This window comes from Heterodontus francisci, chromosome 19, assembly GCF_036365525.1.
Source record: "Heterodontus francisci isolate sHetFra1 chromosome 19, sHetFra1.hap1, whole genome shotgun sequence".
Lineage (NCBI taxonomy): Eukaryota > Metazoa > Chordata > Chondrichthyes > Heterodontiformes > Heterodontidae > Heterodontus > Heterodontus francisci.
In genome coordinates this window covers 77,234,968-77,262,487 of record NC_090389.1, presented here as the reverse complement: position 1 = coordinate 77,262,487, position 27,520 = coordinate 77,234,968, and the positions used below count along the sequence as shown (strand labels likewise).

Sequence of the window (27,520 nt, the reverse complement as noted above, 5' to 3'; positions counted from 1 at the left end):
AATAGAATGCTGGAAGTGATTTTAGAAGGAACAATTGAATTAAAACCATCTAATGATGACACACCTGCATTAATACTACACTAAGGTTTCTCAAGCAACTAACAGATGGTTTAACTGGTATAAATTAGTGGTAACTTGCAAGCAAGAGATGGCCATTTTATAGCTTTAAATTGACAGACAAACGTGAAGATAAATTTATATTGGTCAAACATTTTTACAAATTTACAAACTGACCAGGGGCAGGGGCAGGCCTCTTTAGCATCAGAACGGTATTGGGATTTCATCCCCAACAGTAGTCCTGAAATACCACTCACCCTGCACATTGCACACAAACTGCAGCTCTTTTATCTCCAGAAGCTTATTTTGCCAGATTAACACCATTCAGAACATTTTGAAAGGCCATGTCCTTCAGCCCTTGCAATTCCTTCGCCACCTGACTCAATGGCACAATGAATTGCTCTAGCTGTGAGCTGTTGACAATCCAAGCACTTATTTCCATTTATGTCTTTTTAGGGAATCATGTTAGAATGCACAACTGAAATAAACTGTGTGTATGTTTATGTATTCATGTCCAAAGGAATGACTATGTTTTGCAGTAAAAGAGTGTCTGAGTACCCTGTTTATAGCCAGTTAGCAGGTTATATTGGTTTTAAAACAAAGAAATTACAGAGTGTGCAAAACGGAGGAACCAAGACCTGCCTATCCTCCCTGGGATTGTAACTATCACACTACTGAATTCAAATGTATGGGGCTCAGTAAGGCAGTTGCACTTGGCATTACTGACGTTCTCCAGTCGCAAATAATTAGATTGCTTCCATTTTTAATTTAATAAAATGTCTCAGAGTTTAATTGTTTTTAATAGTGTGTTTTTGATTTCATAGAAAGTACAGGATCAAAATGTGCACACAAAAGGTTATCTTTGCACATTGTGTAGCAAAATTGTTCTTTAAAAACGTGCTCACAGGGCTGAATTATATGACGGTGGGACGGAAAGAGGGAGGCAGGCCCTCTTCAGCCGGTGGCAGGACCCAGGGAGGCATATTCCCAGTGGTGTCCAATTAAGTGCCTGATGCCAGGGGCTGCCGTCCCTATTAAGGACGGTGTCCTGTCCCCAAGAACTTCCAGCTTAATCAGAGGCCGGCAGCTTAGCAACCTCAGCAGCATCACTGTTAGCTGTGGCCATTGCTGGGGCTCCACCTGCAAGCTGATGGCACATCAATTGCTGTACGCCCTCGAAGACAGGTAACTGGGGATTGGGGATACCAGGGCCAGGCAGGCAGACCCTGGCTATCGGGGGGTGTTTGCTGAGGGTAGACAATGCCGCTGCTGCCGTGGGCCTTGGGAAGACATTGGGCACGCCCCCCCGCCCCCACCCCCCCAACGTCTTCCCACGTCATTTTGCCAGCCTTCCTGCTTCTCAGCTTGTCACCAAGGGGCTGGTAAAATTCTGGCCACAAATTCAGTACGTGCCACACACAAGGAAAACCTTCCCTAGCAGTGCCCAGGCAAGGTCTAGTGATGATCTGAGAGCACTGCTTGGGCTACAACACTGTTTTCCATTTAAGGTCTCAGAGATATTCCAAGATAGATCGGAAAGCATGGCCATGAGCTGAGAACTTCCTCAGAGCTGTTTCCGTTTCACTAGTGTAACTTTGCTGGAAGTGCATGAGTAATTGGAGCTTCCGTTGCTCCATCCCATGAATTAGGGTGGCAGAGTGGGATCAGATCCAAGGAAAATACTGCTCCTGGTGTTTTTTGGTGAGGTTTTCTGTCACGGGGGTAAAGGATGTTAACACTGGGAATGAAGCATTTTCCCACAGTTTCATAGGATTGCAATTTTGACTCTGGGCGATGGTGTCAAATGGGTTTTAATGGATCAGCAGCCCATTATACATCTCTCCTCATTCTCATTTCCAATGACTTCATTTGACTACTGATGAGGATGTCTGAGGCTGACTTTCCATTTTCATTGAAGTAGCTCCTATTTTAACTCATTCTTTCCCAGCTCCTCAAGACTGTGGAACCTTTCTCAGTCCTTCGATCCTCCTCCAATCCACAGGACATTGAAATCCAACCTCGGCAACTACTCCTTCTCGATTCACCTCATTTCATCAGCCGTGGCGACGTCCTGCACTGTAGGCCTTGGGCCTTCATCTTGTCTTCTCAATTAAACTAAATATTGTCAGTAAGAATTTCATCTCAACTTCTTATAACCCAAGGAAGTCAATTTGTGATTTACTTCGTCACTTCATTGCGACATTGTCTGGGGACATTCTCCTAATATTTTCCCACGTAAGGTAAAGTTTTGCATACTTGTATTGAAATTTGCGTTGTATGTTGGGCTTTCAGCACAAGTACCCAGGAAATAGAAATAGCTTTTGGCAGATGCTCAGGGCCTCACTAAGCAAAACGACAGTCCAGTACTTAACCTATCACTTTGATTAATGGTGCTATTAGCTGCTAACATTTAAGGGCACTGGAATATTGGCAACATGCAACAGCGCTGAATTTCCTGAGCATATGGCACTCCAACTGTATGGGGTAACTTCCTTAACTTGGTTCCACCTGCTCCAATCTCGTAACTGTTTTAACCCTTTCATTGAAACTCCAAGGCCATTTCTCCACCCCCTCTCTGGCAACATTTCTGGTTGTCACAGATGGTAGCTGTTCTGATTTTCACCCAGACGATGTGCAGCTTATTAAGTTCCCCCTGAAATTTATCGTCACATTAGGTTGAATTTTATGAACCCGCCACTAAAATCGGCGGCAGGCGAAAAAAATGGCGGCCTGCCCGTGCAGGCTGCACGCCAAAGAGCCACCGCGATTCCATTCATTTAAATAGCCGAGATGGGCTGCACCCCACCCCCCACCCCCCCGATTACATGGAGGGGGCGGGCTGTCCGTCCCCAGCAATGGTGTCAGTTGCCCGTGCGCAGGGGCTGACGCCAATTTTGAAGGGCTGTCAGCCCTACCAGGAAATGTAAATATTTAAAGGGAAATGGAATTAAAATAAATAAATACATCTCTTTTGCCCCTCTCATACCCCCCCCCCCCATTACAATTAAATTAATTATTTTCCCTCCCCCCCAAACAACTTTACCATCTGACCTTCCCCCCCCACCCCCACAAACCTTCAACTGCAACCCTTCCCATCATCCCCTACACCCATGATGCTAATTTGATCCCGCTCCCCAAAGCCCCCCCCCCCCCCACCCCACCACACTGATAAGCGTTCCACCTTGTTTCCCCAGACAGGGATCCAAAGGTGTGGCAGTGACGGCCACCGGCATGAAGATTGCGGCGGGACATCAGGAGGCAACATGAGATTAATTAATTCACTTATTTTATTTCATTTAAATATTTAAATTGCGGTTCCGTTGCTGAGCGGTGAGGAGGCTGCCACAAGACCTCACCGCCGTTGGTAATATCAGCCCAGGCCCTCCCGGCATCGAGCTCTGTGGCGGGCCTCATCCAGGGCCATCTTCAGACCCCCCATGCCCCCCGCCCCCCCACCCCCCGCTGCCACAGATCCCAACATCGTGGGTTCCTTAAAATCCAGCCCAATGAGTCTCCCTTCCACAGCATAATTTTCTCTGATGTTGAAAGTTTGGAGATGACCTCTTTCCACCAGGAAAAGGGGCAAATCCAGAACTTCAAGTCAACCTGCTACAACAAGATGGAAATGCAACTGAAATAATCTGCATCTTGATGGGTTCTGGAGACTTTCATTGTCCATTGAGAATGAATGACCTCTTACCCACCAGTGTTCTTGACCATAGTTAACACAGCAACAATATATATAGCACCTTTAACATAATGAAATGTCCTAAGGTGCCTTACAGCATCATTATAATACAAAGAATGACACGGAGCCACATAAGGAGATATTAGGTCCAATGACCAAAAGCTTGGTCAAAGAGGTAGGTTTTAAGGAGTGTCTTAAAGGAGGAAAGCGAGGTGGAGAGGCAGAGAGGTTTAGGGAGGGGATTCCAAAACTTAGTGCCTAGGCATGGCCAGCAATGGTGGAGCTATTAAAATCAGGATGCTCTAGAGGCCAGAATTAGAGGAGTGCAGATATCTCGGAGGGTTGTGGGGCTGGAGGAGATTACAGAGATAGGGAGAGACGAGGCCATGGATGGATTTGAAAACAAGGATGAGAATTTTAAAATCAAGAATTTGCTTGACTGGGAACCAATGTGGGTCAGCGAGCACAGGGGTGATAGGGGAATGGGACTTGGTGCGAGTTAAGACATGGGCAGCAGAGTTTTGGATGAATTCAAGTTTACAGAGAGTAAGATGTGGGAGACCAGCCAGGAGTTCATTGGAATAGTCAAGTCTAGAGGTAACAAAGGCATGAATGAGGGGTTCAGCACCAAATGAGCTGAGACAGGGGTGAAGTCGGACCATGTTACGGAGGTGAAAATAGGCAATCTTTGTGATGTGAATATGAGGTTGGAAGCTCATCTTGGGGTCAAATGTGACACCAAAGTTGTGAATGGACTGGCCAGGGAATGGATTTTGGAGCGGGAACTGAAAACAATAGCTTCAATCTCCACAATATTTAATTGGAGGAAATCTGCTCATCCATTACTGGATATCGGTTAAGCAGTTTGATAACTTAGCAACAGTAGAGGAGTCAAGAGAAGTGGTGGTGAGGTAGAGCAGAAGGTCAACAGCTTGCATGTGAAAACTAACGCTGTGTTTTCAGATGATGTCACCAAGGGGCAGCATGTAGACGAGAAATAGGAGAGGGCCAAGGATAGATCCTTGGGGGACACCAGAGGTAACAGTGCGGGAGCAGGAAGGGAAGCCATTACAAGTGATACTCTGGCTATGAATAGATAGATAAGAATGGAACCAGGTGAGTACAGTCACAGCCAGCTGGATGACAGTGGAGAGGTGTTTGAGGAGGATGGAGTGGTCAACCATGTCAAAGGCTGCAGACAGGTCGTAAAGGACAAGGACAGTCACATAGGTTGTCATTTGTGACTTTGATAAGAGCTGTTTTGGTACTGTGACAGGATAGACACCTGATCTGAGGGATTCAAACATGGAATTCTGGGAAAGATGGGAATGGATTTGGGAGGCAACAATACGTTCAAGGACTTTGGAGAGGAAAGGGAGGCTAGAGATGGGATGGTAGTTTGCAAGTACAGTATATAACACAGCATATTATTTCTTATTTTTAATGTACTGATCCACAAGGGGAGACTATAGATCATTAATAAATGGATAAATAGGGATGGGTAACATCATTAGTGAGGAACATTACAGCACACCACGGTGTCAGCCTTGGCTCAATGGGTAGCACTCTCACCTCTCAGTCAGTAGGACGATGCTTCATTAATCCATTCCAGAGACTTGAACATATGATCTCGGGTGATGGGTGCCGCCTTATCAGAGGTGCCACCTTTCTGATGAGACGTTAAACCGAGTCCCTGCCTGCCCTCTCAGGTGACTGTTTAAGATACCACAGTGCTAATAGAAGAGCAGGATGAAATCTCCCTGGTGTCCTGGCCAGTATTTATCCTTCAACCAACATTACTAAAACAGATTATCTGGTCATTATAACATTGCTATTTGTGAGAGCTTGCTGCGTGCAAATTGACTGCTGCGTTTCTTATATTACAAACACTTCAAAAGTACTTCATTGGCTATAAAGCACTTTGGGATGAAAGGAGCTATATAAATGCAAGTCTTTCTTTTTATTGTGGATTTAATCAATGCTACATTTGACATGGGAGTGCTTGATTCAGACGCAGGAGATTGGAGAAATGCTTCAGCTGAGATATTTCATCTTGAGGAGACTGGGAAGGTGACAATATGATGCCTTCAGTCATTCCAGGAGCCGGACTTCAAGATTAATTTTCTTTTTCACCACGTTAAAAAATGAATCATTTCGCCTTTTATGGAAGTCACAATTAGCTCCTTTTTTTGGTAAAAGCTTATTTTTATTGCTTTGTTTTAAAGCTTGAGTCTGTTTCTTCTCCAGTTAAAATTCACAGTATTAATCTGGGTGTGTTTTAAAGAAAGAATAAGGCCCTAATTGGTAAGCGATGAGTAATTTTAAATCATTGTTCCAGAGCTGATTTCTGGAAAGCTGAGCCATTGTAAAAAGGTAACCCAAGAAGGCTTGTTGCTACACGACATTAAGAAAAAATTGCTAGTTTGGCAGACTTCTAACTTCAGGAGCTTCCAGTATCCAGTCAGTCTGGGACTGGGCCGAGGGAATCGAGTTACCTGTGTCAAAGTCAGCAGGATTTTGAGGTCAGTTTAAGCACATTGGATAGTTTATGCCCTGCTTCATGTGGTTTACAAAACTACCAGTTCTCAGGAATATCACACTGTCTTTCTTAATTATTAAAAAAAGAAAACTTAAATTGATACTTGTATAGCGTGCAGCTTTGATATAATGCCTCTCATTGTGCGGGCTGTGAGGACACAAGGGGCTATTGCAATACTCTCAAAAACTGCTTTCCCAATGTTATTGTTCATCGCCACCCTGAACTTTGACCTTTTTAATCTTTCAAAGCTAAAATGCTGCGGTGATATGTCAGTTATCTCTTTCCCTTCTCGTTCCCCTCCCCATTTCAGGTTTGCATCGGGTGATTAAATGTCACTTTATTACCAAGTTTCCTTTTCTCTCCAGTAGATTACCTTGATAGTATGTTATAATGATCCACCCCCACCCCCCCCTCAACTGCTTTCAAGTTAGAGTTTTCTGTGTATTTCATCAAACTCAAAGCTTCAGAGTATCCCCTCTATTCTCTCTGCTGATAACTGCACCTTGCACATTCCCTATTCTTCAAATTAAGCAATTCTCTGCAAACAGTTGTTGTGAATAATTGAACTGAACTTGCATGTGTGACAGCGGGGAAATATTTACTGAGAGGAAGTGGGGAAAAGAAAGGGAAGAAGCTAGAATCCCATGTACGTAATTACATATAAATTTATTTCAGCATTATCTTGGGGGTGATGTGGGGAGTGGGGGTTAGGATTCAAAGCATTGCACTATTTTCTGCAGTGGATAGGAAGTACCATATACTGTGAGGTCTGCAAGTTTGATGTCTGCATTCGAATGCACAGGGGAAGGAGTGGTGGAGGCGAGGGGAAGGAGGTGGGAGGTAAAGGCCGGCTCGGGTCTGCAAATGAAATCCGACCCGAGCCCGACAGAACCAAATCCGACCCGAGCCTGACCCGGCCCAAGTCCTTTCATTTTTTTCCTGCGCCCGACCCGACCCGACCATCAGTTAACCTAGCTTCCGTTTTTCACTTTGTTGCTTATTTGCACAAGCTTAAAAAAACTGTAACTGGACTTGAAAGGTTGTTTAAAAAGTAAATTAACATTGGAGCCACGTACTGGAGGTGGTGATTGACTGTGTCCGACTCGGCCCAACCTGACCTGCGCTCGAATGCCGGACCTGGAAGAGCGACCTAACCCGAACCCGACACATGTGGTCGGGTCCCGTCGGGTTCGGGTCGGGTAGCCATGCTCTAGTCGGAGGGGGCAATAGGATGTGCAGAAACATCAATTTGCTTGCTACCACCACTGGACGACCCTTTTGAAGAGGGGTGTATCAGAAAAGACTTGCATTTATATAACGCCTTTCACAATCTCGGGATATCCCAAAGCACTTTACAGCTAATGAATTACTTTGGAAGTGTACCCACCTTGACAATGTAGGAAAGACAGCAACCGATTTGTGCACAGCAGCTCATAGAAACAGCGCAGATAAACGAGCAGACTATCTGACATGGTGATATTGGTTGAGGGATAAATATTGGCCAGGGCACTGGGGATAACTGCCCTGTTCCAAAAAATACTATGAGATCTTTTAAGTCCACCTGAGAGATCAGATGGGGCCTCGGTTTAACATCTCATCCCAAAGATGGCACCTCCAACAGTTGATTTCCATCTCGGAGTTGCTGAGCAGTTTTAGTTAACCCTCAGCTCTACTGTTGGGCAATGATGTTGAATGCATCTAAAGTCTGTTCTGCAGTAGATGTTATTTCTGCTGCAGTTTCTTATTTAATATTTTTAAATTTGCGTATCAAAATTAAAACTAAGAATAAATGTGAACTCTGCAGCGATGGGTTATGCAGTGGCACTAATGTCTCGCTATGTTGCCCCATTACTGAGGTTACTTTCATGGTCTGGCCCCTTTAAAAAGAATCATTCCACACTGTGGTATCAGCCAGAGGATTGGTTCAGAGGGAACACATTCCTCGGATTAGAAGGGCTACAATTTGGTGGAATTCAAGAAGCTTTGAAAAAATACAGTAAGTAACAGAGTGAGCGGCCAGAGGGGTATCGGGTCGCAAAGAAAACAAAGTGGAGGCTGCCCGAGCTCAGTGTTTACTTGTAAAGCAGTTTGCACAGTAACAGGGTCACCAGTTTGCTTCTCAGTCCATGCCCACAGACCTGTCCCCTAGCCGACTCACTGGGAGCCGCTCGGAGAGAAATGTATCTGCAACTTATTTGTGCACCTGTCTTTTCTCTTGGCCTCTGGGTCAGGTGACAGAGTAACTGTTTATGCTGTTTGAAACAAACCGAATATTTTCTTAATTTAAAAAAACACCGGCCAAATGTTTGATGGAGGCTTTGAGGAAGATGCCTTTTGCCTTTTTGTTCCTGGGTTTGTGGGAAGGTTGGACTTTATTTGGGCTGCTGGCTGTGCTGGTATTCAGTGAAGATTCAGCTCAGTCTGCTAGCCAACACGCTGCATCTTTTTTAATGCTTTGGAGGAATATGCATGTGCAGACACTGGGAACTGCTCTGGCTTTGTACCAAGCAGAACAGCTGTCTGTGAAGGTTAACACTCACCAGGAGCACTCTGGTAGCATTAACAGGGCTTTGTGTGGTGGGGCTGTGTGCTTTGTGGCGACCTGTTGGATTGCAATGCATTGGTCAAGTATTTATTATTGTCTCTCTTCACCTTGAAGGTCCTTAGAACAGAAGCTTGCACACCTTCCTGTGTAGGAATCATCTGCAAATACTCGCACTCTTTCCGCCCGCTGCCCCACCCCTCAAAGTGATCCAGCTAACGGTGCAACTATTGAAGAAAATGTTCTTTTCAATTATCCAGCAGCAACAGAAATAATGTGCAATTCAGCCAATAAATATGGAAATCTGATTACCTCAAGGACCCTTTTGGTTCTTTTATAATCCAAGGCCTCAGTTTAAAACCCATGCCTTAGATTAGAAGCACATGTGCCACTTTCAGTTCCTTTTTCTATGAAAATGGAACCATTCTGTTTAGTCAATTTGTTTTTGACACACGGGAGTTGTCTTTATTTTCATACGATGGAATTTCCACTTATTTTCACAATCATCATCAGTCATTAGTAGGAGGCAGATTCCTTTCCACTGCTTTTGGTTAACAACCAGCAACCGATTTTTAAAATCTCATTTACCCCTGTTCCCCTCTGCGGGCTCCTCATGTGCACTAAGGGTTGCCAACCCTCCAGGATTGACCTGGAGCCTCCAGGAGTTCTGGATTAATCTCCAAGACACCGCTGTGAGCAACCTGGGAGAAAAATCATAGGGGAATTAACTTAAAAATTGGTTTTATTTCATTTTCTTTGAAAACTTTCATTTATTACTTCTGAAAATATTGGAAATGGAGAATAAAAGGCTGTTTTGCTGAGAGTCTAAAATCATCTAATTGTGTAACGTCAGGTGGAATCTTACTGCCTTTAAAGATTTTCGGAGGTTGGGACCTAAAGGGTGTCCCAATCCCGCTGCTGATGCCTGGCCACACGCCTGCGCGATCTTACTGGAGGGGGCCAAAGGGAGAGCCTGCAGAGATGTCCTGCCGGCAGCCTCACCAGGAGAGGCGGGCACTACAGAACGCAAGGGTACTTCAAGATAGAGACGCCCTCTGAAGATGTCGTATAATTTGAAAATTATTTGTGGTCACAGCTGCCAGGCCTTCATTGTAGAGGAGGAACCTCTCCATTGGATGGCCTGCAGCAATAGCTGTGGCCCAGTGGCAGAAGCAGCACGAGGGGTGAAGGAATAAATAAAGGAGGCCTCGCTGGCCCTGTGGCCTGCCGCCGGGGAAGCCTCCTCCTGAGTCCTGCCATGAATCTCCTGCAGCGTGGTGCTCATTGGCTGCCAGCAAGATCCCGGTGGCATTCCCAATCTGGCCCCAAGTGGCCAGTTAAGTGGCACTAATTGGCTGCCAATGGTAGGTGGGCAGCAAGATCAGCCAGAAGTGGGAAAGCGCAGGTGGGCCAACCGGATGTGCCATTTTCAAAATTCCACCCCCCCCCACCCACCGTGCCCACCAGCAAAGCAGCCACCAAGTGGCTGGTAACATTCACCCAAGAGTCCATTCATTTCCCAATTGGTGACTGGGGGGTGGAGGGGGGTGGGGGGGTAACGCAGTTGGATGGGCATGTTGGGCAACTAATGGCAGGAGCGTGGGAGCAAGTTGGTAGGAGGTAGGGGGTCATGTGTTGAAACCTCCAGGAATACGTTCAATCGGAGTTGGTGAGCCTAATGTGCATCTCCAACTGAGTCAGGCACCAGGCAATCTGCTCCCAGGCCTCTGGCAATCCCACTGTGTGATTAGAGGGATGTGAGAATGAGCCACGCGTGAGATACTCTTGTAGTTTTCCCTTCCTTACTGTGACGGAAGCTTTTGGACTCATCTTGATGCCTTGCCCAGGACAGCACAGCTGAGATTGGAAGCTCTCCATTGGAATAACAGGGGATGACTCATGGATTTCACTTCCATTTTATTCTTCAACCTCACAAAGCAGATGCGACTGCACACATGCATCCATGTATAGTTGCAACCTTGAAAAAGATCCAATGCCTTAAAGTATTACTGAGGCTCATCTGCAACATGCAGTGCACACAAACATTTTTTGCAGTGTTAAAAAAAGCAAATGGAGGAAAATGCAAAAACTTTCCACTCAATATTTGGGATAAATACAATTAACCACCACTGCCCTATTTTACAAAACAATGTTTGTCTTGAAATGATGATGTAGCGTTCATTGTAATTCTTCTTTCCACTATTTTAAAGGTGTTAATCCATTGTAAAGGTTGAGAGCAGATTAGATAGAGGTGTTCAAAATCATGAGGGGTCCAGACAGAGTGGATAGAGAAAAACTGTTCTCATTGGCAGAAGGGTCGAGAACCAGGGGACACTGATTTAAGGTGATTGGCAAAAGAATCAAAGATAACACGGGTAAAATCTTTTTTATGCAGCGAGTGGTTAGGATCTGGAATGCACGACCTGAGTCTGTGGTGGAGGCAGATTTAATTATGGCTTTCATAATGAAATTGGATAAGCACCTGAAGAGAAAGCATTTGCAGGGCTATGGAGAAAGGGCCGGGAAGTGGGACTGGCTAAATTGCTCTTGCAGAAAGCCAAGAGTGCCTCGATGGGCCAAATGACCTCCTTCTGTGCTGTAACCGTTCTATCATTCTATGATTCTAGAAACAAATTGGCGAAAATAACAAAGAATTTGCTTTGAAACATGGTAAAAACCCCAAAGCTTTCATTGGCAAGGGTGGAACATTAACATGATATGACGGTAATTAAAGACCACCGACTAAAGAATGAGTGTGATTAACGACCAATCCTGAAAGTACCCACTCAATATGAAGTCATCAACAAGACCTTTTAAGTGTTGGGATTTATTGAAGCAATTCAAGGGCATTTGACTGTAAATTGAAGCAGTTTGTTGCAATCCAGTATAAATCATTGGTGAGGACACATTTGAAATTTGTTGTGAAACTGTTGGTACTAAGGGACACTTAATAGAGGAGGGTTCATCGAAGAGTAAGAAGAGTGAATCCAGAACTTAAGAGCTCAATGTTAAGAAGGGAGGTTCACACTTGCATGGTTAGAAGCAGGGTATCTTGTGTAAAAATGTATCTTAATCTGGATTATGAAGGACACCCCTAACTGCACCAGAATGACATTGCCGTTTCCTACTACTGATGCCAACCCTCCAGGATTGTCCCTGGAGTCTCCAGAAATTGAAGATTACTCTCCTGGATACTTGGACATTTTTCCTAGGGGGAAAATCACAGGGGCACTAAAAAATTAGATTTTTTTCCAATTTCTTTGAACACTTTCATTTATTAGCTCTACAAATATTGGAGATGAGGAGAAAAGCTTTTTTTTACTGGGTGTGGCCATTGAAGGCAGGAGGTCATGTGATAAAACGTCCTGGAATATGTCCCACTAGAATCGGTAACTTTATTTCCTACACCAGCCATCCTTATGGGTCCTGTGTGAGATTTTGGGGATAATCTTCTGAGTTCACACTCCTGGCTGCTAACATTAACCAAAAGATCATATACTGGAAATTTGAGCACACACTGTAATATTACTTGTCCTTTTGGTATGTGAATTATTGTAAGATTCACAGAACTACAAGAAATATCCATTATAACTTAACTAGAACCTACACACACACATATATATATATATATATATACACACACAGCTACTGCACAAACCACATCTAAATAGATGTCAATCTACACCCACAACTCCCTGGTCATGTGTGACATGACATCACTTCCTCTGGTGACCTTCTTAGCTCTTGCGGTGATCCTCACTGAAGGTCGTCTGAAACACACACGACTCATGATTTTATGATTGGAAAATCACACACAATCCCAAATTTTGGACAAATAACTCCTGGCAGGTAAGGCTTTCTACAGAGAATGTAAAGTTCGAAAGTGACCTCTTTTGTGTCAGTTTGGACTGAGGTAGGGGGAGTTTGATGCCAGCTAACTGTGTTGATAGGAACCTTACAGCTGGCTGAGATAAGAATCTATTAATGAGTTGTGGTCAAGTTCTGAGCTTGCACACTGGTGTACAATAGCTATTGGTCTATATGTCAAAATGAATTAAATCTCTTCCTTCGTTACTTTAAAGAAGGTAAAAGTTTAGACCGATTTTGTGTTGACCCATCATGTTAAGAATAAATATGGTGTCACAGCACAAGCAGCTCATAATGGTGATAAATTGTTTATCAAAATAGTTGATGGCAAAATGTCAAGATAAATATCAAACTGTGCCCATGGAGTTGATACTCTACAGACCTGTGTGAAAAAATACATAGGTTGCCTTCTTTCTTTAATAATTTAACAGTATCCTCAAAATTAAAGTATCTTCAGCTTCATTCAGTCAGAACTGAGAAAGAATCCTTTTCCTTTAACAATTTAAAGGAGTGTAACCCCTTTTTAAGAAGGGGTGTAAACTTCAGGACCTCATTTAGGAAACTATGCCCTCTTTTAAAGAAGGAGTTTAAAGATTAGGTCGTCTATTAAAGAGAGAATATAACCATCAGAACACCTTTTAAAAAGGAATTTAAGCATTGGCACCCTTTTTAAAGAAGGAGTTTAAGCATCAGGACCCCTTTTACAGAAGAAATTAAACCGTCAGTGCCCTGTTACAGAAGGAAGTCAACCTTTGGGACGCTTTTTAAATATCAAAAGATCGCAGACTTCTCACCAACCTGCTTTTGCTTTTAATTTTAATTTGCATTTCCATTTAAATGTTGAGTGCTGTTATCATCTAGGGACTGACTGGTCAGAGCCATTGAGGCTGATAGGGTGAAGGGTGCTCAATTAACATCAAATTAGTTACAATCATTAATCCTGGGCAGGGATAGTGGGGGTGAGGGGGGAGGGTTAGACCTCAACAATATGGGCCTCTTGACTAATTTTAGAGAAAAGGTAGACTGAATATAAAGTGGCATGGATCTGAGGATTCCTATTCCCCCTCCCGCTCCCCTGACCAATACAGATTAACAGACATGAAAGTAGGAATAAAGTTTTTTTTTGCTGTTTAATATCAGAGATGATGAACTGGTGCAGCATTCCTCAGCTGCAGATGAGTCAAAGCAAAAAGTTCATCTTGCCACACAGGTCAGGATGAGCATTAGGGATGAGCTGGAAGAATTTCCTAGTATCGGGATGTCAGTTTATAGTGAATAGTGTCATCAGGTAGATCTGCACCAGTGACAGTTGCTGCTGTCTTTGCAAACAATGGATTCACAGTAACTCCGGTGGAGGAGGCACCTGGCAACGATGTAGATCCATCATGACTTATCATAAAATCATAGAAATTGCAGGACAGAAGTAGGCCATTCAGCCCATTGCGCTTATGCTGGAAAGTCTTTGATCCCAGTTTGTCCGTGAATAAAGGGAGTTTAAACACAGGGACCAAGACACAGACAGTATTCAGGTTTTTATAGAGAAAGTGCAGAGGCATTCACTGAGCCTAAAAGGTTATGAATGCGAGAGGAACTGTTAGGAGACAAGTTTAAGTCAATTAAGACAAATCATTGATGTAGGAAAGTATGCCATATTCTTTATTTTGTACTAATCTGCGAAGATAAATTTCATTTGTTAAATAAAAGGAATCCGATTACAGCTGTTGTTCAGTATGTTCATCCTACTGTGAAGTAAAGCAGCTTATTGATTTGCATCAGGCTTTGACTTCCTTAATGTTTGCTCAATCGACCTTTGGGGAGATTGCAGAAGTACACATTCGAAAGACTGAAATATTTAGTCCAGATTATAAGGGCATACTTTTGCAAGTAGGTATAAGACAATGCAATCAACTCACATAAAAGTAAGACTCTCAGATTGCTTATAGGAGTATCTGAGGCCACAGAACCCAAGAAGGTGACATTTCTGAATTTGTAACACTAACATTCCTGTATGTCAGTGCATTCTTTACTCATATACTACCACTATACAACTGTACCTTTCCTCATGTCCATATATGCCATGTATTTCATATATGTTCCAAGATATTATTTTAATCAGTTACACCCCTCCTTATCTCTGTAAACTCCTGTCACAGCTCACTCTGCACCAGATTTGCAAGTCACTCACGATCTCTTCGATTAATAATAGATACTAAGGAGAAGGCAGATGAATTGAACAGAAATTTTACATCAGTCTTCACTATTGAGGATACAAGTAACATCCCAGTATTAGCTGTAAGTCAGGAAATGGAAGGGAGGGAGGAACTCAAGAAAATTACAATCACTAGGGAAGTGGTACTGAACAAATGGTTGGAGCTGCGGGCTGACAAGTCCCTGGATCCTGACGGACTTCATCCTAGGGTGTTAAAAGAGATGGCTAGTGAGATAGTTGATGCATCAGTTTTAATTTTCCAAAATTCTCTAGATTCGGGGAAGGGTCCTCAGGATTGGAAAATAGCAAATGTAACTCCTTTATTCAAAAAGGAGGGAAATAGAAAGCAGGAAACTACAGGCCAGTTAGCTTAACATCATGTTTAACCAATTTATTGGAGTGCATTGAGGGAGTTACATGTGCTGTACATAAAGGGGAACCGGTGGATTTATTGTACTTAGATTTCCAGAAGGCATTTGATATGGTGCCACATCAAAGGTTATTGCAGAAAATAAAAGCTCATGGTGTAGGGGGTAACATATAGGCATGGACAGAAGATTGGCTAGCTAACAGGAAATAGAGAGTAGGCATAAATGGGTCATTTTCTGGTTGGCAAGATGGAATGAGTGGTGTGCCACAGGGATCTGTGCTGGGGCCTCAACTTTTTACAAATTATATAAGTGACTTAGATGAAGGGACCGAAGGCACGGTTGCTAAATTTGCTGATGACACAGAGATAGGTAGAAAAGTAACTTGTGAAGAGGACATAAGAAGGCTACAAAGGATATAGATAGGTTAAGTGATTGGGCAAAGACCTGGCAAATGGAGTATAATGTGGGAAAGTGGGAAATTGTCCACTTTGGCAGGAAGAATAAAACAGAAGCATTTTATTTAAATGGTGAGAGATTGCAGAGCTCTGAGATAGAGTCACAGTGTCATAGAGTCATACAGCACAGAAACAGGTGCTTCGGCCCATCGTGTCTGTGCTGGCGATCCAGCACCCAACTATTCTAATCCCATATTCCTGCACTTGGCCAGTAGCCTTGTATGCTATGGCGTTTCAAGTGCTCATCTAAATACTTCTTAAATGTTGTGGGTGTTCCTGCCTCCACCATCTCTTCAGGCAGTGTGTTCCAGATTCCAAACACCTGTTGGGTGAAAAAATGTTTCCTCAAATCCCCTCTAAACTACCAACCCCTTAACCTAAATCTCTGCCCCTGGTTCTTGATCCCTCCGCTAAGGGAAAAAGTTACTTCCTATCTAACCTATCAATGCCCCTCATAATCTTGCACACCTCAATCACGTACCCCCTCAGCCTTCTCTGCTCCAAGGAAAACAACCCTAGCCTTTTCAGTCTCTCTTCATAGCTGAAATGCTCCAGCCCAGGCAACATCCTGGTGAATCTCCTCTGCATCTCCTCCAGTGCAATCACATCCTTCCTATAGTGTGGTGCCCAGAACTGTACACAGTACTCCAGCTGTGGCCTAACTAGTGTTTTATACAGCTCCATCATAACCTCCCTGCTCTTATATTCTTATATTCTATGCCTCGGCTAATAAAGGCAAGTATCCCATATGCCTTCCTAACCACCTTATCTACCTGTGCTGCTGCCTTCAGTGATCTATGGGGCAGCACAGTGGCGCAGTGGTTAGCACCGCAGTCTCACAGCTCCAGCGACCCGGGTTCAATTCTGGGTACTGCCTGTGTGGAGTTTGCAAGTTCTCCCTGTGACTGCGTGGGTTTTCGCCGGGTGCTCCGGTTTCCTCCCACAGCCAAAGACTTGCAGGTTGATAGGTAAATTGGCCATTATAAATTGCCCCTAGTATAGGTAGGTGGTAGGGAAATATAGGGACAGGTGGGGATGTGGTAGGAATATGGGATTAATGTAGGATTAGTATAAATGGGTGATTGATGGTCAGCACAGACTCGGTGGGCCGAAGGGCCTGTTTCAGTGCTGTATTTCTAAATAAATAAATAAAGTACACCAAGGTCCCTCTGACCTTCTGTACTTCCTAGGATCTTACCATCCATTGTATATTCCCTTGCCTTGTTAGAGATGCAGAGGGATCTGTGTGCCCTAGTGCATGAATCGCAAAAGGTTAGTATGCAGGTACAGCACATAATTAGGAGAGCTAATAGAATGTCATTGTTTATCGTGAGGGTAATTGAATACAAAAGTAGGGAGGTTATGCTTCAGCTATACAGGGCATTGGTGAGATCACATCTGGAGTATTGTGTACAGTACTGGTCTCCTTATTTAAGGAAGGATGTAAATGCTTTGGAGGCGGTACTGAGAAGGTTTCTTTGACTAATCCTTGGAATGGGTGGGCTGTCTTATGAGGAAAGATTGCACAGGCTAGGCTTGTATCTGCTGGAATTTAGAAGAGTAAGAGGCAACTTAATTGAAACATAAGATCCTGAGGGGTCTTGACAGGGTGGATGTGGAAAGGATGTTTCCCCTTGTGGGAGAATCTAGAACTAGGGGTCACTGTTTAAAAATAAGGGGTCGCCCATTTAAGACAGAGATGAGGAGAAATTTTTTCTCTCAGAGGGTCGTGAGTCTTTGGAATTCTGTTCCTCAAAAGGTGGTGGAAGCAGAGTCTTTGAATATTTTTAAGGTAGAGGTAGATAGATTCTTGATAAGCAAGGGGGTGGAAGGTTATTGGGGTAGGTGGAAATGTGGAGTAATCAGTTCAGCCATGAACCTATTGAATGGCAGAGCAGGCTCGAGGGGTCGAGTGGCCTACTCCTGCTCCTAATTCATATGTTCGCATGTTCGTAATTCTGCATGCAATAGACTCTGCCTGTCTTTGAATGTCGCCAAAACGAAACACATATATCAATCCACACCTGGTCAGCCAAAATTCCACCTCTGGAATATGTTGAGCACTTCCCATACCTTGGCAGCCACCTCGCTGAAAAGCCGCCAGAGATGAGGAGATCAAACACTGGCTCCAGCAGCAGCTCAGCCTTCTACAAACTTCGGCAGTGGGTGTCTGACAACAAAAACCTCCTCGAGCCAACAAAAGTCCTAGTGCACAGAGCAGTTGTTGTCACCACACTCCTGTACTGCAGTGAGACCTGGACTGTGTATCAGCGACACATAAGAGCACCAGAGAAATTCCAGCAGCAATGCGTCCGCCGCATCCTCCAGATTCAATGGGAGGACCATCGAACAAATGCTTGTGTCCTTCTTGAAGCCAGCTTCACAAGCATTCAGGCAAAACTCCTGCAAAACTCCTACAAAACCAACTTCGATGGACTGGACATTATGTCCGGATGGCCGAAAACCGTCTCCCATGCCAGGTCCTGTTTTCTCAACTCTCAAATGGCCAGTGTTCCAGGGGATGGCAAAGAAAACGCTTCAAAGACACTCGGAAGATCTCTTTGACGTGCGGCAGCATTGACTGGGAGGAGCTTGCGACCAATCGTTCAAAATGGCGACAACTTGTCCATCAAGCTGCATCACGCTTTCAGTCCAGATGCCTTAATGATGAGGCAGAGCAGCAGCAGAGAAGGAAAGAAAAGGAAGACAATCCTGCACTCTGATCCCACTACCTCGTGGAACGTCCTGCTCCATGTGCCCAAAGATTTGTGGGTTGAACATCAGCCTGTTGAGTCACATGAAGACCCAAGGCAGAAACATGCGACTCTGAGTAAATGTCAGCGTCGAATCAAGGGACAGCCGGCGGTGACAACGCCAAAACTCCTGCAGCTGGATTTTCACATTGGGAATGGGAAACGGAAGTCGAGACTGTTTCCAGGTTCTGAACCCACTCTCGGGGAGGGGGGAGGGAAAATATTGAGTCACAATTTCTATGGGGGGGGTGGTGGGGCGACCAGTTAATTGATGTGGAGACAGTTCTGGCAGCCAACTAGTGGCCACAGGGGCAGGAACGCTAACAGGTCAACTTAAGTGTGAGCCTGATTTAAACTCACCACAGCAACCATTATTGTGGCTGCCATTTCACTGCTGCAAGAGGAGAGAGAAGACTGCCATTGAGAGTTGAGCTCCATCTTTGAATTGCATGATGTCTCAAGCGCGCTGGAGGCCTGGAACCTGGGTAGGACAGTCCCTCGATTCTCTGACATTGACCTAGAAGTGATGCTGGAGGTCATGAGGGAGACGAGAGATCCTCTTCCTGGAGGATAGCAAGAGGAGGCCACCCATACAGACAAAGCAGGCCTGAGTTGACATAACAGACACTGGCAGTGACAGAAGTGTTGTTAGATCATTCTGGATTCAGTGTAAGAAAAGGTTCAATAACCTCATATGCAGAGGCAAGGTGAGTGCAACCCCCAACCCTCAGGATAGGCCTCTGGATATTCACCCTCCAGCAGACACAGCACCTGAGGAGCCTCAGGGTCATGCTGCTTCTGAACATGGGAGAGGTGTGTGCATTGGAATGGCTCACAGCAATAGTGTTGCTGAGGACCTGTCAGTGCTGATACATGCAGCTTCAAATGAATAGGAGCAGCTGGCATTGACACAGAGGACAGCAGTGCCTTATCTCGCTCTCTTTTGTCCTTGCAGAGGAAACAAGTACATAATGCCTGGGAGAGGGCCCAGGTTGGCGATGGGGTGCCATACTTCCAAATGATCACACCAATGGAAAATCATGAGACGGAAACAGCCAGGATCATGGACAAGGTGGAAGTCGGCCCTGGTGAAATGGGAACTCATGGTGGAGGTGGTGATTACAGAGGGCAGTGCACTTATTAAGGAGGGGCAGTGCACGCCACACTGTCTGACAGCATGCCGAGCACTGAGTTGCATTGGAAAGCTTCAGCACTCCAGAGCCTTCTGCTCTCCAAGGTTAGCTCTCATGATCTCTTCTTGCGTCTCCCACAGGTGCAGGCATCCACCTGAAGACACCCTCTCCATCCACGTTCCCAGAAAACCAGCATGGAAGCGAAGAAGCGTCATCACACCTAATAAGTGAACCATTCACCAACACAGATATAATCACCCTGGTGGATCCCAGCACGTGCTTAAATATGATGGCTCTGGGTGAGGACCATGGCACCAGTGTGCAGGAGGAGGTACCAGAGGCAGAGCCAGCTGTTGGCAGTTCCCCTTGGAGGATGGAGGGCAGACATGGTCCTGCTGATCTAGGCACAGATGCAAGGCCACAGGAGTCACAGGAAAGGAGGCTGTACCTTGTACTGCAGCAGCAGATGTGCTCCCACATGTCAGAGTTCCCTGACATATTGCGAGGTGATGAATAGAGAATGGAGGAGTCCATCCAGCTCATTTGCACCAGAATAGCTGAGGGCTATGATCACATGAGTTCCTCATGGAGATCCATATGTGGCAGCACTTGGAGCACATGCAGGAACTGTGCACTGACATCCACCAGATGCATGCCCACACCGTGTAGCCTGGGCCAGTCAGTAGCACTGATGGTGCAGAGATGTTTGGAGTGGATGCTATTTGTACCCCATCTGTGACATCTGAAGTGCTCACTAAGGGCTATGGATGTCACCGAGGATGATGAGGGTCCCACCCCTCATGGAATGCCTTCATCATCCTTGGCCTCCTTGGCTCCTCTGACAGAGGGAGCCTCTGTGCAGCAGGGCCCAGTGACGGAAGCTGCCCTTGCAATGATGCAGGTGCAACAGCCTCTGGAGATGCCCCCATGGGCACCTCCAGGACGAGGATGACAGCCACATGCATCTCAGCCGCAAACTGAGGCAAGTGAGCAGCTGCCTCCACCTCCTCCCAGGGCACAGGGGAGCACCAAGTAGAACTGGCTGATCATGGAGGCCACCGCGTCGCACACAGCACTGAGTGGGTCAGATGGGTGTCTTCTTGCTGTATCTGTGCACTGTTTCCTTCTTTAAGAACTATATAAATAATAACACTTGAAAACACACATCTGAGACTCCTTTTATTGCTGGCAGGACAAGAAAAGGGGTATGAAGTGGTGAAGGAGATCGAGGTTTCCTACACTGCAACGACATGGCACCTAGGCAGATGTGCTTCCTTCATTGGCAGTAGGAGTTTAGATGTTTCAGGCTGTGTTTTTAATGGATGCGTTAGCACAGGTACCTCACACTGACTTCCATATGATGCCCGTTGTCCTGGGTCAGTTGAAACATTCCTGAATCAAATGATCCCTCACATCCTGATGCAACCCACGCCGTGCCCGGCCAGCTCCCTGTGCAGCTGGAGCACTTCAATGTTCTGCATCCTCCCCCTCCGCCTCCACTTCCTCTTCCTCTCCCAACTCCTGCTCCTCCTCTTCCTCTGATGAGCTGTTTTCTTCCAGGGCCTCACTGTCCTCTCTGGAGGGCCATGTTCTGGAGAGCAGCAGAACACCACAGTAACTGACACCCTTACAGGAGGGTATTTGAAGGCACCGCCTGACCAGTCCAGGCATCTTCAGAAGCCCAATGGCCTGCTCACTGGTTGTCCTAGTGAGCAGGTGGAATTGCTTGTATCGTCTCTGTGCCTCTGTCTGGAGCTCCCAAAGAGGGGTGAGTAACCTTCTCCTCAAGGGATATCCCGTCCCTGAGGATCCATCCACAGACTTTGGGGATTGGAGTGAAGTATCAAGGCATCCTGGACTGGCGGAGGATGAAGGAGTCATGGCAGCTGCCAGCAAAGTGAGTGCAAACATAAAGGAAACTCTTGTTGTGGTCACAGACCAGCTGAACATTGAGGGACTGGAAATCCTTCCTGTTGATGAATCTGAATGGGCAGTCACTGGGTTTCCTGATGGCCACATGGGCGCAATCGATGGTGCCCAGCACCTGGGTGTTTCCAGCTATGGTGGCGAAACCCACTGCCCCCTCTCCCTGCAAGGCCTCATCTGTCGTGAAATGAATGCACTGCCCAGTTTTGTCAAAGAAGGTGTCAGGGACCTGTGAGATGCAGTGGTGTGCAGCCATTTGTGAGATAACATCAAGGTCCGCAGCTGATCCTTGGAAGGAGCCAGAAGCGAAGAAGTCAAGATGACCGTGACTTTGACGGCTACAGGCGGGACATGTCGAGCAGTACTGTGAGGTGAGAGGTCTTCAGCGATGAGGGCCCAGATGTCTGAGACCATCTGCCTGGAGAATCACAGTCTCCTGCGGCACTGGGTCTCAGTCATCTCCAGGTAGCTCCATCTCCGGTGGGAGATCCTATGCTGAGGGTTTGGTCTCTATGTCCTTCCTGCCCCTCGTTCCTTTCCTCTGCCCTCCTGATAGCCAGGTCTCTGCCATTCCTGCGGAGGGTGTTGCTCCTCATTGCTACTGGGCCCAAAATCGGAGAGCCATGCCCCCATTGCCAGCGGCTGCCTTCCTTGTAGTCAGCTGGCTGTCCAGTTGTCCTTGGCAGCCTTGCCCCAGTTCTTCTGCCTCTACAATGTCAGGCAGGTGAAGAACACCTGCACTGCCTGAGCACTTACTGCCCACTCTCCCCAGCACCTGTGCAGTGCCCAGGGCACCTGTTTTTCACTAGCCAAGACCCCCTCCACCTTGATTCACCTTTTATGAGTCTGGGGCCATGACTGGCTTCCTACACTGTACCCGCCTCCCTTTACCTGGTCGGCCCCAGACAGCACACGCAGACTGTGTGCTCCCCTGAAAACACTCCTATAACAGGCTCTTAATGAGCTCCTCGACCACCTTAGTTGCCCTCAATTGGGGAATGGGTAGGATAGTGATGCCGCCCTCCCCACCGCCCTGATGAACATGGCCGGCACTGGGTACGGAGTCAGGAAACAGACGTCGCCTTTCGGACCCCGTCCGACTCCATTCCCACCTCAGTGGGGCCAAAAAATTCAGCCCTTGCAGTTGTACAATCTTCTACAATCTCTGCTTCTGGCCTCTAGTGCATTCCCCACTCCCTTTACCCTACCCCTGGTGACTGTGCCTTCAGTTGTCCAGGCGCTAATTCCCTTCCTAAAGCTTCCAGCCTCTCCACCTCTCCTCCTTTATGACCCCCGCCCCCCCCCCCCCCCCACCCCCGCTTAAAATCCATCTTTTTAATCAAGTGTGTAGTTGCCCGCCTAATATCTCCAACTATGACTGGACATCCATTTTTGCCTATTGCACTTCAGTGAAGCACCTCAGAGTGTTCTTCTACATCAAGGGCCTTATATAAATCCAAATAGTTATTATTCACATCTTACCTTCAAGTTGAGGAAAATGTCTCACATCTACCCCCATGTCCCGACTCACTGACATCGCATCCACACTTTCAGGTGCATTCCATCAGCTCTGAATGAAAATATTCTCTTCACTCTCCTACATAATGGAGCTTACTAGTACCAGTTTGCTGAACAGTCCACTTAACAATATAAATATGTGGCTATTGAATGTGCAAACGTTGAGGGAAATGGCTCAATGCCAATTACGAAAAGCTCACTTCACTAACCAGGCCTGTAAAATGAGCATTTCCCAATTATAGCTTTCCTCCCAGAATGTGCACTTTACAGCTGTTTTGTTATATAGTTAAGTGGTTCCTTAGCTGCTTCAACAACAGTAAAGGATCAGCAGTGCTATGAGTGGCTGCTATTTTTCTTTTATGGCTGTTAATGAAATCACATTTCAGAAGCATACAATCTGCAATTTCAGTAGTGCCGTGGAACATGGTCATTCCCACCTTTTTGTGATCGGAGGGACGTATGGTCCCAGGTAGTTTAAGCTAGCTCTTTCACAAGGTCAGGATAACAAATGGCTCCAAGACTGTTACCTCTGATGCTGTCATTGAAACTTACTGTTTCGTCAAAAAGTGTAATGAAAAACAGGAAAAGAAATTGCCCTTGGCTGTAGATTTTAGGCTTTGTAAAAATATTTTGCTTTCTTTTCAATTGGTTAGCATTCCCTGGCCAAAAGGCATTGACTCCTTCCTGGGATCTGAGTCCACCTATCCTTTGTTTCCTTGTCTGAATATCCATTATTCATGCAAGAGTCCAGAAAGGCAGTATTGGCAGCTATTTGACTGTGAGGGCCATGACAGACAAGCCTGATCTGATCTCCGTCCAGGCACATTTTCATGTGATCCTGCGTTTTAGTTAATGATGGGCTGTAGCTGTTAACTGGCTGTTCCCTTTTTTTGGCTAATCTACTTCTGGAGGCTGAAAGGACTGGTTCAATGTTTATGACATTGCTGTGTTTAAAGATGATCTCTGCAATTGGCTGACAGAAAGGTGCTTCCAGAACATTCTGGCACTCATGCACGTGCTCCAGTGATCTAAGAGCCTGAATGAAAGCTCAGGCGACCAGGACAAACGAGTTTGAACAAGATTTGAAACGTAGAGGTAAGCAGAGAGAAAGAAAATTAATATGTTGGAAATCTGAAATAAAAACAGAACATTGCTGGAGATTCTCAGCAGGTCGCTCAGTATTTAATAAAGAGAAAGGACAGCTTCAAGCCCCACTTCAGAGACTTGAGCACATAATCCAGGCTGAAACTTCAGTTCAGTCATTCCGATGAGACGTTAAAGCGAGGCCCTATCTGCCCTCTCAGGCTGAGTGTAAAAGATCCCATGTAACTATTGGGAAGACGAACAGGGGAGTTCTCCGGTGTCCTGGGCAATATTTATCCCTCAACCAAATCATTACAAGACAATCTGGTCATGTCACTGGTGTCTGTGCAAGCTTGCTTTGTGCAAATTGGCAGCTGTGCTTTCCTACATCACAACAGGGACTACATTTGGAAAGTACAATACTCTATTGGCTGTAAATGGGTTTTGGGACCTCCTGAGGTTGATGAAAGGCACAATATAAACGTTATCTTTTTACATGTGGCTGAGGGAGGGGGTTGGAGAGGCAAGAGAGAAAAATAGAGGAAAAGGCATTGATCTACTAGTAAGAGTTACTGAGGCACCACATTCTCTACTCTTAGCCACGGCTCGTCTTGCACTGGTTCCCTCTCTAGTCTGAAATGTAAAGGTTTACAATGGGACTGACCTCCACTTCTCTTCAGGGAGAGTAGAGGAATGACAGTTATCCAGAGGACTGAGTTTCTACATCCCCAGCTGCTGTTGTGATGCAGATCTCAGTGGGAGATACAACTCAGCCTAAGTGCTTTTTTATCAGAAAACTACTCCCCATGGCATATCCTGTATCAAGCTTGATTTTCTGCTCTTGCTGTAGATTCTGAGGGCTATGTGCGATGTCTTGCTGGATGACAGGGGCAGGTGGAGGAGAGGGCAGTGGGAGGGGGCAGCGCGTGAGGGGGGAGTGGGGGTGAGAGATTTTTCATCCTGCTGCAATGTAAGGGTTAACAGAGATGACAGTTGCTGCTGTGAGTTCAGCCTTCCTCGGCTGAAGAAAGGAGGCTGCAGATACTGTAAATTACCCAGAGATGGCACCAGGGAGCATTCCAACACACAACTTTGTTCTGTAGGTTGGATTATGCAAACGTCTGTGGATTCCTCGCCACCTGACATGTTCTTCAGTGCAGCACAGAGAACAGTCAGATGCAGTGAGTGAATGAGTTGAGAGAGACAGAGAGAGAAACTCCCCTTTTCTTTCAAAGTCAAGATTTTGGCCACTTATCATTTGCATATCTGAGAAACCTTTTTAACAGACACAAGGACAGGGGCTGTGCTTCTGTTCATAGAGAAACTCTACCTGTGAGAGGTGCAGAGCTGTCTTGCTGCTTTGCCTCGAAGTGCAAGTCAGTGACTGGAGCATGTTTTTTTGGATAAACTGAAGCAAAGAGGACCGTGAAGTGGAGATATACTGATGACATTTTCTTTCTGTTGCTGTTATCACTGAGAATTTTTGCTTACTGCCTGCCTCTGTGCCAGTAAAGGAACGGAACTTTCTTCAGCACTGAGGGTACTGTAAAGTTAGCCTCACACACAGCTCTCCTTGACAAACAACTGTAGTCACTGAAAGGTAACTCATTCAAACCCTGTCCTTTCTGTGTGTGTGTGTGTGTGTGTGTGAGTTGGTGAAGTACAATGCTGCAGATGAAACAAAGTGAAGGCTTTTCAGAGGCTTTTAAATGTGGTGTGAGAGAGACTGATCAGAGTGGGATGGTCATTTGTTCTTCAAAGTCGTTGTATGCAATTCCAGAGGGCGTTTTTATTTATTTTATTTGTGGGTTTTTTTTATATGTATTGTTGCTTTGCTAATAAATGAACTGTTAAAAGTAGTCTAGCTCTGCATTACCAGGGGCACCAAGCTAGGGTGAAGGAGGAGTGCTGGACACTAGAGGTGAGCATAGAGAGCTAAACTCTTGCGCTCTTTAAGACTGTTATACCATTTAGTGTTAAGGTTTGGAGTGCGTGTTGATGCCAAGTGCTTGACAGTCACGTTTTCTACACAGCAGGAATATTCGACAGTCAACGGGGGAGACTGTGTTCTTCAAACCTTGGCCTTTTTTTTTTCTCTCTTGTTCGTTCTGTCAGCCTATCTTTTTCTGGCCGGGTATGTGCCGTTCCTCTCGGTTTTTCCACAGAGTATGCTTGTGCCCTCTTCTTTCCTCCTAGAGGGCTAGAAGATCGGAGCTGGATTCCAATGCCTTCTGCATGTCACAACAGCACCTGCTTGTGCTGTTACTGGTTAGACAGCAGGACGGCTCCCAGGGCTCCCCCAGCACTCAGGGTTATTTCAATGAGTGCGATCTTTCACTCACTCCTGACTCCATTACAGATGGTTTTGTGAAGCCTTGTGCTTTTTTTTGCAAAAGAAATTTTTTTGTAAATCTACCAAACGAGAATACTGTTTAAACTGAAGTCATTCAGGGAGTTAAATCATATTGAAGGTATACAGTACTGTCAGTTTTGCTTTTTGACTGTAGATGAGATTTCAACTCTTTCTTTGAAGTAAATTTTTTAATCAAAATCTATCAAAATTGAGCCTTACTTCAAGCTGGTTCTGTCGCAATAATTGCTTATTAAAAATACCTGTCCTCAAACACATTTCTGCAGTAATACAAGTAGATGTGAAATGCTACTGGAGACCAAAAATGATGTGCCTGCTTAGAACAAACCTCAGTCTAAGGGTTTGAGACTGCAATTTGGTACAGCACAGCATGAGAATGAAGCGTTTCCTCCCCCAGACCCCAAACTCGTATCGCTCCACCGCAAGCTCAAGTGTATGTATGTGTCCTGGTCAGTGATACCCAGATAGCTTCCTGTTTTATTTGTGGCTTTTTCCTTATATTATTCGCAATAGAATCTTAACACTGGAATTTGCATTGAATCAAAAATTTAAACTCCAAATAAAATTTAATTCGCTAAAAATCAATTTGGGATTTCTACCCTGTCGATGTTATTTTATTCTAAACTTGAGCCACTGCCTGAACAATGAATACCATTTGGAAAATCTGGGTCAACTATTAATTTGGAAACGAATGCCGACTTAGCTTCAGTGTTTGGCCGTCTTTTGGAGTTGAACAGCAAAAACAGATTCTCATTATCATGCTGGCTGTGTGTTTTAATGTGTTTCTGGGAGTGTGTCTGCCAGTGTGTTTCTGCAAGTGTGTGTGTGTATGTGTAGGTGTCAGTGTATTTCTGTAACTGGGTGTGTGTTGGTGTGTTTCTTTGACTGTGTATGTGTCAGTGTATTTCTGTGAGAGTGACTGAAGATTTTTAATAATTTCTTTGAAGTACAAAAAAATTTACTACGTTGCCTGTATTTTTTTCATTACTTCAGTCAGGATTATTGTTC

The 27,520-nt window shown here is 45.3% G+C and overlaps 1 protein-coding gene across 2 annotated transcripts in view; it reads left to right on the top strand.

The window, feature by feature from the left end:
* Positions 1–12,585: 12,585 nt before the first annotated feature.
* The window catches only part of sema3fb (sema domain, immunoglobulin domain (Ig), short basic domain, secreted, (semaphorin) 3Fb), a 212,583-nt gene continuing 197,648 nt past the window's right edge, over positions 12,586–27,520 (top strand). The window contains exon 1 of one of the 2 annotated variants that reach the window (XM_068052040.1): positions 12,586–12,675. The gene's annotated coding sequence lies outside the window, so the exon portion shown is untranslated. Of the gene's footprint in view, positions 12,676–25,267; positions 25,742–27,520 lie in introns of those variants that run through there. The other variant, XM_068052039.1, reaches the window with a different exon arrangement.